The sequence below is a fragment of the Crinia signifera genome, chromosome 3, assembly GCF_055691185.1.
Source record: "Crinia signifera chromosome 3, ASM5569118v1, whole genome shotgun sequence".
Taxonomy (NCBI): domain Eukaryota; kingdom Metazoa; phylum Chordata; class Amphibia; order Anura; family Myobatrachidae; genus Crinia; species Crinia signifera.
The window spans coordinates 174058340-174070182 of record NC_139219.1 but is presented as its reverse complement, the minus strand read 5'-3'; the positions used below and the strand labels follow the sequence as shown (position 1 = coordinate 174070182).

The following is an 11843-nucleotide window of genomic DNA, read 5'->3' as shown; positions in this document are numbered from 1 at the left end:
CAAATGCAAGTGATTGATTTATGTCTGCTGTTTATTGATGCTAGGAAAACAGAATGAATGCTGGAACAGCTGGCTTAAATATCATCTAATAATATTCTTGTTAACAACATGTAGAAAAAAAGCAGATTTTCAGCATTTCTTTTTCTAACAGAATGATGTATCTCACGCTGGTAAATTAAGAAGCAAACAAACCTATTCACTTTCAAATTATAGGTTTCTAAATGGCAAATGTCAAGCACTACTTAATAAAACCCTTATGTTTATAGATGTGGATCAGTAATTGCACAATATGGCATGGGAAAAGTTCACATACAGTATGCTGGCGGGGTGCAATAAAAGGTGAAAAATGCATAGCTCTCTTGAATTACTGTGACATGTTTGTTAGATGAATGTATTTGGAATTTCTAGTTACACAGTATTTTACAGTTAAAAGGTAAAAATATGTAATTTTACTATCCTTTGGGCCTGATAGTGGAGAAAATAAAAGAAATCAGAAAATAAATCATATGTTAAGGTATATAGAATTCTTTGTTGACATACAATACTGTGAATACAGTTATTGCTTGTGTACATTTGCATTGTGTTTTCTGTAAGTCAACAATATGTATTTCTGTATAGTTTAGGATTTAATCTGCCTGTATCTATGCATATATATTTATAAGTGAAGAGTGGACAGGGTAGCCACTTTAGGCAAAATTTTAAAAGATGACGTGTTTCAATGGAAGTTATCCATTTTCGAATGGCATTGCATGAGATCTGCATTTTTGTTTGTAATAATTTGCAACTGATAATGAAAAGTTTACTAAAAGTTCACGCATGGTGAAAACATGGCCCTGCTGACAGACCGCATTAAGCTCCACCTGCTCTTCGGCCATGAATCTGTGATGGAGCCAGCTAACAGGAAAGGGCACTTTGGAAGAGCATAGTGGAGGCTGTCAGTGCGTAGGGGGTTAAGCGCAGAACCTATGATACTTTTTGTAAATGCTTTTATGACATAAAGGATTTGGTCAAGGCCGAAATGGCACTGGAGGCCAAATCTGTGTAGGATCCCCCTGAGGTTGTGCGGCCTGCTGGTGTTGTTATGGATCTGTAGCCGACTTCTGTGAGTAACGTTGTTGTGTAAGTTACATTCCAGCCACCGTTACACAGGGATTGTTGGGGTGACTCCAGGTCGGACATCCGCCGCACAGGGCGCTTCATCACCCTGGCCAGACTGTCAGAGCAGGTTGGAGCAATTTGTTATTATCACTGTGGAAGGATACTGCACACAGCAGCGTTTTGCACCCAGTGATGTGAAGGCACAGGTAGATTACACTATAGGGTAGTATCCTGCAATTTCATACCACCTAGCATCCCAGGAGCCTGAGCACTCAGACTTTGGGCACATACTGGAACCTCTAGCGTGGTGTTAGGGCTCACACACCGGGCACATACTGGCACCTCCACATAGAAGGAGGCTGTATCACTTCTGGTGGAGGCCGGAGTAGTGGTGTGGCGGTGGCAGAGCAGTCGAGTGGAGAAGATAGAGGAGGCTGGAGAAGTGAGTGCAGCACAGGATGCAGGATGGCCAGAGGCGAGCAGCGCTGAGGCCCCCAGCAGAACCATCGACCATGGGACCCCAAGAGGAGGAAGATCACCAGGTCTTTTCTCCGTGGATGGGGGGTGCCATGGAGGGCCCAGCACAGGTTAGAATGATGATGGCTCAGCACACTTTGGTGACCACCTATGGCACATCAGCCACGGGTATGAACACCCAGAGGCGGCGATCACCATCCCCCACCACCTAATGAGTCCACTGGGCACAGCACGACCCCCAGTCGTGCACAGGATTTCCATCCTGCAGGCCCCCCAGCAAACTGCACCAACTCTGGGGCTACACCATCTGGACCTTGACCTGGCCTCATGGATGTCCCGCATCACTGACTCTCCCCCGGCCTCACTGGCTGACTCTTCCCCCACGCCACCACCCCACCACCACCCACACTGGCTTTCCCTCCAGGGAAGATGGTCTGTTTGAGCTCTTCTGCTGCTGTGAGCAGCATGACCAAGATGGTTATTGGCTGCCTAGGAACTGTGCACTCAGCACATATATATCCTCAGAAAAACTCTAAGTCAGACAGAACCTGAAATATCTGACTGGGAATTGCAATTAACAGGCTTGGCTGGAGACCACTAGTTTGAAGTCAGATATCTCCGGTTCCCAAGGGCCGATTTTTACAATTCTTGTACCCATGGAAAGAAGGGACCCTCAGCTTTCAGCCTAGGGTCCATAGACTCCTGGGGGGGGGTTCTGGGTACTCAGAAACCCCCCCTGGGTGCGCTACTGACCTAGCTGCTGCAATGAACAGTGGCGCCACTAATGGATTCCTGGGCGCTGTGCAGCTTGGCAGGTATGTGTTCCCTGTGTAATAACTGTACTGTCTCTGCTTATACTGTTACCTACCTGGCTGCTGCAATGACCTGTGTCCCCACTGATTGCTGCCTAGGTGCTGTGCAGCTTGGCGGGTATGTGCTCCCTTTGTAATAACTGTACTATCTCTGCTTATATTGTTACCTACCTGGCTGCTGCAATGACCATTGCTGCCGCAGATGGCTGCCTAGGCGCTGTACAGCTCAGCAAATATATGTAACCTACATATATATCCCCAGGGTACATCTAGCATATACCTGTATGTGTTTGTATATCTGTACTGTCATTGTAAACTGTACCTAACTGGCTGTTGCACAGCAATCCAAATCAAATTCCTAGTATATGCAAGTATGCATGGCCAATAAAGCTGATTCTGATTCTGATCCGGATGCCCCAGGCTGGTGAGTAGTGTTTATGTTAAAAATGTGTATTGAATACTGTATGTTGCTGCTGTACCTTTATTTTAGTGTATTTTAATTACCTGTGTTAAATGTTTGTGTTGTTTTCCATTCTTACATTCAAAACTTATGTTTTTTTTTTTTTTTTGGGGGGGGGGGGGGGATCTTAACTTGACACGACTTGGACTTACTGTGATTTATTGTTGCTAACTGGTTTTCATTTAACAATAGTTTTGGTCGGCTTTCATAGTGATGCTGTTATGGGCAACCTACCACCACATTTTTTCATTTTTCTTTATTATGTGGTAAATGCAATCTTTGTACACTGTGTTGTTTGTTAGTTCCTACATAGCATATTCCTTTTTACATGGTTTAGATGAATTTAGTTATACAGTAGATTACCATTATACATGCTGAAGTAATTTTTTTACTTCATATTGTTATAGATGTATTTGAAAAGTAAACACAATTATTTCTACCCATGGTTTTTGCAGGTTGCATTTCCTATGTAGCTTTTGTGTAACTTGAGTTCAGATGGAGCAGCTCTCCGCCATCCGCTGCCAAGTGAAGAGGATGAATGTGCGTGTGTGACGCTTGGGTGTCCCTGTCAGATGCAGCACCTCTCCGCCAGCGATCACCAGCTTAGGGAATCTTGCAATTCCCTGGGCTGGCTGAGAGGCGCTACATCTGTAGTCAAGGATCATTAAATGCATTTATGTGAACATTTGAAATGTTTTTGACTTAATTAATGTTTACTTCAACTGCTATTTTTTTAATGTAAATACACATGTCCACAATTTCACAAATGCATGCATGATCATTTATTTTTCTCAAAGGGGCCAACACAAAAATGTTTATTTGTAACAAATGCGTACAATAAATAATTAATTACTTAATGAACTGGTTTGCCAGGTTAAAATAAATAAATAAATAAACATATCTGTGTTTAAAGTACACCAAGGCCAACAACTACCCATAAGTGTCCCTCTCCAGCCATTGAACCTGGTGATAATGAAGGTGCAGGTAAATGTTTGAACCATTTGTGCATCACCAACTTCTTCAATGGTTGTCTTACTGTTTATTGACCATGAACATTGCCAAATGATGACTTTAGATTTATTAAATATTCAATAGCTGTAATAAGCTGGTGCAGGTGATGCAGAATTATCTAAAGAATTTTTAAGAATTGACAGACAATTCTTACATTTATGTTGATGACAGGTAATTGTCAGTTCAGTTTGTAGTTTTTGCAACTTGTTCTTGACTACCCTAACTATGTAAGCTCTGGCCAGCTGTGCTGCGGGATGCTGTTTCTGACAGGGTCTCTGACTACGCTGACTACGCTAACTACACTGGCCACAGGAACACTATGCTGATTCGGTCAGGGACGCTATGCTGACTACGTAACTGCCGCCATGAAACTATGCTAACTACGATGGCCACGGGAACACTATGCTGATTCTGACAGGGACGCTACGCTGGCTAAGTAACTGCCGCCGTGAAACTACACAAGTACCCAAGAAGTTTCTTGAATTGAAATGGGAAGAATTCTTTGATGATAAATTAGAACACTGGGATAACCTTGTCTTGTTTTGAGAAATGTCAAAGGCGAGAGAGCATGAGAGGTCACGGTCTGTCATAAATAAGGACATGAATTTTCAGTACCCATGTATATTTCAAACCCCACTGCTGAAGCACATGAATCATATTATAATGCCTGTCAATCAGGCCCGGCGACAGGGGGGGTCAAGGGGGACACCTGTACCGGGCCCCGAGGGTTAGAGGGGCCCGGCCGGATATGAGGGACACCTACAGGGAGTCCGACTGCTGCACCAATATTCCTCCCCTCTCCCCTTACTTGGTTCAGTCCAGTTCCTTTCTAGTTGCTCGTGCGTCCATCATGCTGTGGACGCTGTGCCAGCGCTTCCGCTGAAGAACTTCACGGACAAGCCAGTCTCCTGCCTGCGCCGGGAGAGGAAGACAGTGGCAGCAGCTGCCTTCAGCCCCCTGCAGCCCTTGGCCTTGCCCCACCGCTGAACCTGTTAGGGAACATGACCTTGCTGCACAGAAGCCTTGCCTCCCCCGCCTGCCATTAGTGCTGCTGCCTGCGCAGAACTGTGGGAGGGGGGAGGTAGCTCTCAGCATTTTGGATACGAGGGATAATACCCCCCCACCCCCTCTGTTATCTCTGTCCCTGGTCCCTACAGATGAGACATCCTGAGGGACGTACAAAAGGAATGACATTGGAATGACAGTCTGGTCTGTGGTGAGTCCCCCCTGGGTCATAGAACCCTTCCCTCCCCAGTTGATAGTACAGTATGTCTGGGTCACATGTATATATGAGCATGTATATGCATGCAAGGATGTGTAGGTATATATATATTTGTATGTATATGTGTATAGTTATATATGTACATGTATGTAGTGTATATATATATATATATTATATATATATATATATATATATATATATATATATATATATATATATATAGCAATGTAAAAAGACAGCGGCAACTAATTATTGTATACGAGATAAATTAGATTAAAAAAGAATATTTAATAGGATGACAATAAAAGGGTATGACAGTGGTAAAAAACAATAGGTAAAAACAATAGGTGTATACAGATGGACATATAGTAAAAGGTTAATTAGTTAAAAAGAACAGACGGTAAAAGTATATATATAAAAAGAAATATATATATATAAAAATATAAATATATAAAACAATGTTGATGATAAATTGAGTACAAATAATAATAAGGTGCTTAACTTACGAGATGGTAGGAGGTAGGTAGCCCAACGCATTTCGTGGATGTGACTTCATCAAGGGGTAGAGGGCAAATTAATTCAGACCCATATTTATATCTGTATGCCTGTCAGGGCAAAGGCAATCCAACCAAACAACGAGAAACAGAAATAAAAATTCAGATAACAGAAACAATGACTCTCCCAGAACACCACACTGGAGAACGTTCAACCAATACACACCACTGCAGAGACTCAAGTCAATAGGAGACGATGGTTTTTTATCCACGACACAGCAACAAGAATTTGGGAAACCATAAGATTGAATGTGAAGGAAGACATAAAATTAGCATCCCCTCTGAAAAGAAGGTTCATAGAAGAAGAGGAAAAAGGGGCGGCAGGAGGGAGAGACCCCAAAAAAAGAACGATCCAATAGAAGTACAACCAAAAGGAATCTTAAATCTCTACAAACACGTACTTACCAAAGCAGAAACCACCATTCTCAACAGAGGTCTATCCTTTGCCCCGACAGGAGGCATGAACAAATTTGAAACCTACATCTACCTAAACAAATTTATAAGGAAATTGACTCTAAAAAGAAATTTCGCCAAGAATGAGAATGCCACTATACAAAATTATGAAAGTAGATCAATATCTGGGTTGAAACCAGTATTTAAGTATTATCCGATCAAATCAAAAGGCAACAACATTGGGATGTTTTATGACCTAGTGAAGAAAGATTTGTGTGAGAAAGAAATGGAACCGATTGTTCAGAAAAATGTATCTAATGCAGAAAGAGAAGCTTTGAAACATTTGAAAGATAACCCTGAAATCATCCTAAAACAAGCTGACAATTATGTTGATTATGGACCGTGAAGCATACATATGTGAGGCAAACAGATTATTGGTTGATGAAGTGTCATACACAGCACTGAGTAAAGATCCAAAAGAAGAATTCATTGAAGATCTAAGACTACTACTTCTTCAAGGACTGTGTGAAAGAATCATTACCAAATAAGAATAACAATACCTAATGAGGTCCAATCCCATCATCCCTATTTTTTACTTCTTATCCAAGATACACAAGTCTTTGCAAAATCCACCAGGACGACTCATAGTGGCAGGGATTGATTCCCTGACCTCCAACTTGTCAGAATATGTGGACATCTTTTTACGTAAATATGTGACGAACCTGCCAGCCTACTTGAAGGATACCACCACGGTCTTAAACCTTTTAAAAGATTTTAAATGGAAGGATTCATTTTATTGGGCCACAATTCATGTCCAGTCGCTGTACACCGGTATCGAGCATCAGCAGGGGATAGAAGCATGCAAAGAGTTTCTGGAAGATGACGAGACGCTCATCCCATAACACAAAACTTTTATATGTGATATCATGAATTTTATTCTAAGTCACAATTATTTAAAATTTCTGGATCAATTTCATCTTCAAAGATGTGGTACAGCGATGGGCACGATTTTTGCACTCAGTTTTGGAAATCTTTTTATGGGAAGTTGGGAGAAACGTTTTATATACACAGACCATGCTTTTTTTTTTTTTTCAAATCAATTTTTTTTTAGTTTTTTCGTCAATAAACAATACAGTAGTCAACAAAGGAGAACATATAAAAGTACCATTCGTATCTTGTAAGATAAGCTAATTCTAGCAAATAGAGTCATGGCGTATAGTAGCTGATACCAGCAAACAGTCATATCTCGACATGAGAGTGAATACTACCTAAGATATGAATTGAAATAGGAGTAAATGTATTCAATTGAATAGCATTAATGGTACCAAACCATAGCCTGAATGGAACTATAAAAACACGTAATAGTGATAAGATTAAATACTGTAACAAGATTAAATACTACAACAGATTATTGGTTGATGAAGTGTCATACACAGCACTGAGTAAAGATCCAAAAGAAGAATTCATTGAAGATCTAAGACTACTTCTTCTTCAAGGACTGTGTGAAAGAATCATTACCAAATAAGAATAACAATACCTAATGAGGTCCAATCCCATCATCCCTATTTTTTACTTCTTATCCAAGATACACAAGTCTTTGCAAAATCCACCAGGACGACCCATAGTGGCAGGGATTGATTCCCTGACCTCCAACTTGTCAGAATATGTGGACATCTTTTTACGTAAATATGTGACGAACCTGCCAGCCTACTTGAAGGATACCACCACGGTCTTAAACCTTTTAAAAGATTTTAAATGGAAGGATTCATTTTATTGGGCCACAATTCATGTCCAGTCGCTGTACACCTGTATCGAGCATCAGCAGGGGATAGAAGCATGCAAAGAGTTTCTGGAAGATGACGAGACGCTCACAACATAACACAAAACTTTTATATGTGATATCATGAATTTTATTCTAAGTCACAATTATTTAAAATTTCTGGATCAATTTTATCTTCAAAGATGTGGTACAGCGATGGGCACGATTTTTGCACTCAGTTTTGGAAATCTTTTTATGGGAAGTTGGGAGAAACGATTTATATACACAGACCATGCTTTTTTTTTTTTCAAATCAATTTTTATTGAGTTTTTTCGTCAATAAACAATACAGTAGTCAACAAAGGAGAACATATAAAAGTACCATTCGTATGTTGTAAGATAAGCTAATTCTAGCAAATAGAGTCATGGCGTATAGTAGCTGATACCAGCAAACAGTCATATCTCGACATGAGAGTGAATACTACCTAAGATATGAATTGAAATAGGAGTAAATGTATTCAATTGAACAGCATTAATGGTACCAAACCATAGCCTGAATGGAACTATCAAAACACGTAATAGTGATAAGATTAAATACTGTAACAAGATTAAATACTGCAACAAATTTTCCGGAGGTACAGACCATGCTTTTAAAGACAACATCAGGTTTTACAAGAGATATATTGATGATATTTTAATTGTATGGGAAGGTGATGAAGAGCTTTTTACAGATTTTTTAAAATACATTGAAGATAATCAAATGAACCTGCGTTTTACGTCCAATATCTATAAAACCAAGATTGAATTCCTAGACTTGGTATTGATGGGCGAAGGCTCCAAAGTGAACACAAAGAATTTCATCAAACAAGTCGACACAAACAGTTACCTACACTTCAAGAGCAACCACTTGTGCAAGTGGAAAGAAAACATCCCATACTCACAGTTCAATCGCATCAAAAGAAATTGCAGCAGAGACGAGGAATGTGAAACCCAACTGGAGATGTACAACAAAACATTTGAAGAAAAAGAATACCCTAACCAAATCCTCCAGAACGCATGGACAAACTTGAGGAACATCAAAAGGGGAAATCTGCTGGAATACAACGCAAATAAGGAGAAAAAAGAACAAATTGCCTTCATCACCATGTTTAACCAACATGAACCAAAAATCAAACAGAGCCTGATAAAACACTGGAACCTATTACTCATGGATCCTATCCTGAAGGAGATATTACTACCCAACCCAGAAGTGATCTTTAGGAAATAAAAGAATTTGAAAGACATTTTAGCACTGAGTCTATTAGCGTCAAAAAACACTCAAACAAACCCCGGTTTGAAATGCACGGGTTCCTACAAATGTGGAAAATGTAACATCTGCAGATTCGTCCACCCCACTAGAAAGAAATTCACTAAACACAAAGACACTAAAGAGTACCACATCAAAGACTTCATGAATTGCAATACCACATCTGTAATTTATCTTCTGGAGTGCCCTTGCCATCTGAAATATGTGGGCAAAACAAAAAGACCTCTTAAATTAAGAATCCAGGAACACAGCCGGAACATAAAGAATAAAATCGACAGCCATGCTATATACAAACACTTTGAGAACCACCATAATGCAAACCCTGAGGGATTGACTTTCAAAGCCATTGAATGGGTAAAACTAGGACCAAGAGGTGGCGATCTGGCGAACAAATTGTCCCAGCGGGAAATGTATTGGATTTTCGAACTGAACACTCTACAGCCTTTGGGCTTTAATGACAACTATGAGATAGCTTCATTTTTATAAGGTCATTCCGGCTTTTATCCTCCGGCTCCCTCAAAACCCACTTTTTTCGACTAGCCTATCCCTCCTCCTAACCTCTTTTGATCCTCCTATCCTGCCTCCGTTCCCCTCCGTTCCTACTTATCCTGTTGTTTTTCGTTTGTCAACCCACCTATTTTTAGTATGTTAACGCTTATGAGTAGGGTCCTCCTGCCTCATGTACTCACTTTACCTCACCTGTCCTCCTGTCCTGTTCTTCCCTTCCTTCTTCTTCAGTCTCCTCGACAATTTTGACACCTACTTCTGAACTGATGCTGATTTTATTTCTACAAGCTATACCCCTATTTATACTGTATTTTTCAACATACCCTGTACGTTACCTTGTCATTATTTTTTTTTTTTTGCTATGTACGGCGCTGCAGACACTTTGCGGCACCTTATAAATAAACGTACTACTACTACTTCTAATTCTTTATATAAAACTTGTTCAAAATTCTTCTATTTTTTATCACACTATCCACACCAAACCTGTATATTAAATTGTATGGACCCAATAAAGTATTAAAATCTCCAGGTGTTGCTGCATTAATCTACAGTCAAACCACACTCGTTATGCCCAATCTCGTCCAAACTTGGAAGCTAAGCAGTGTTGGGCCAGGCTAGTACCAAGATGGGAGACCTCTTGGGAAAACCTGGTGCTGTAGTATCGATAGGGAGCCTTACCAATACCGGAGAGTTGTATGGTTCATGCAACAAACCGCACTAGCACTTTAGCACTCTCTTGCCTTTTTATTTAGCACTATTTAATTAAATATTTATTATACACTGTATTTATATATATATATAGTCTACGGAGTCAGCCCGGCACTCTAATCCAAGTAACGGCAACTGCCGCTGGTGCCTTTCCGGAAGGATCTGTAGCAAGCGACTGGAACAGAGGTGGCACTCGGCGGGCTTTGTAAAGAAAAACTTTTTATTCACAGCAAACTGTGTATCTCCAACGTTTCGGAGCAAACGTGCTCCTTTTTCAAGGTGTACAAAAATAAGCAGTAAACTCATACCTTAAATACCTCACCCGTGTGTGCTAGGAAAGTCTCGTCCCCGGGGCCAGAGCCGGCGTCTGACGTCATTTCCGGCCAGCGCGGTGTACATTCGCGCTTCCGTGTGTCTTGTTGCTAGGTGACCAATGCGGTTAGGCTAGTATCTGCGGTTGCCTAGGTTACCGCTGTCAGAGGACGCGCCGGTCCCGTGGACGGGAGAAACTGTGTGAACAAATGGGAAAAACACGTAAGAATGTATTTAGTGAATGATAAAAACATACAAAAAGACGACTGCCCAACTGGGCAGATGATTAAAGTGCATGTGCCAGTGAGAGAATTGCCTTAAGAATTACAAATTAAAAATTAAAAGGACTGCCAAACATTAATCCCGCCTTAAGGGTCTATATTGCTTGCAAAAAACGGCTGAAAGCCAAACTATAATAGACACTGATGGTCCCATATGCCCACCCTCACAGGACCCCTGCCACGGGTCCCATAATAGGTCAATGCGGGGGAGACGCTGGGGAAGAAATCGCTCATACAGTTATAACGCTATCCCGCTGCATGAAGCTGTTCTTGAGTCAATGCTGTCCATGGCTGGTACCTGAGTCCAAAGCAGATCCGAACTGGGGTATAATGGATGGCAGCTATAGGGAGGTATTGTGGAGGGGGCTGGGTAACAGGGGCTATGAGATGGTGGTATCTGACCACAGACTGGGCCTGCTGTTGATGTCCCCGTCGAGATGGAGCGAAAGTTCCTCTAAAGCGACGTTGTGCTATAACTACTAGAGGAATACATTCAGGGATTGCCTATCGTTTAGGCCTCTGGGTTTGCCCGAATTTAGCATATATATCCATCTAGCTTCACAACGTAGTAGTGCCCCTTCTCTGTCCCCACCCCGGTTTGAGGCTGGGACGTGATCTATCACTATGCATCTGAAGTCCTTAAGTTTGTGGTTAGCTTCCACGAAGTGCCGTGCTACCGGCTGTTCCGATGTTTTTGTTAATAGGGCATTCTTGATGGCGGAACGATGTAAAGCCATTCTCTCTCGTACCGTCCTTACTGTTTTGCCCACATACTGGAGCTGGCATGGGCATGTGATCAGGTAGACCATGAAGGATGAGCGGCAATGTAGGATATGCCTGATGGTAAACGTCCTGCTGCCGTCTGCATTAGAGAAGGTGTTCCCTGATGTCATATGTTCGCAGGTGGTACACTTTACACAGCGGTAGCACCCAGGCTGCCGAGA

At 41.4% G+C, this 11843-nt stretch overlaps 1 pseudogene; it reads left to right on the top strand.

The window, feature by feature from the left end:
• Positions 1 to 10141: 10141 nt before the first annotated feature.
• On the top strand, positions 10142 to 10260 carry LOC146066020 (5S ribosomal RNA; annotated as a pseudogene).
• The last annotated feature ends 1583 nt before the right edge of the window (positions 10261 to 11843 follow it).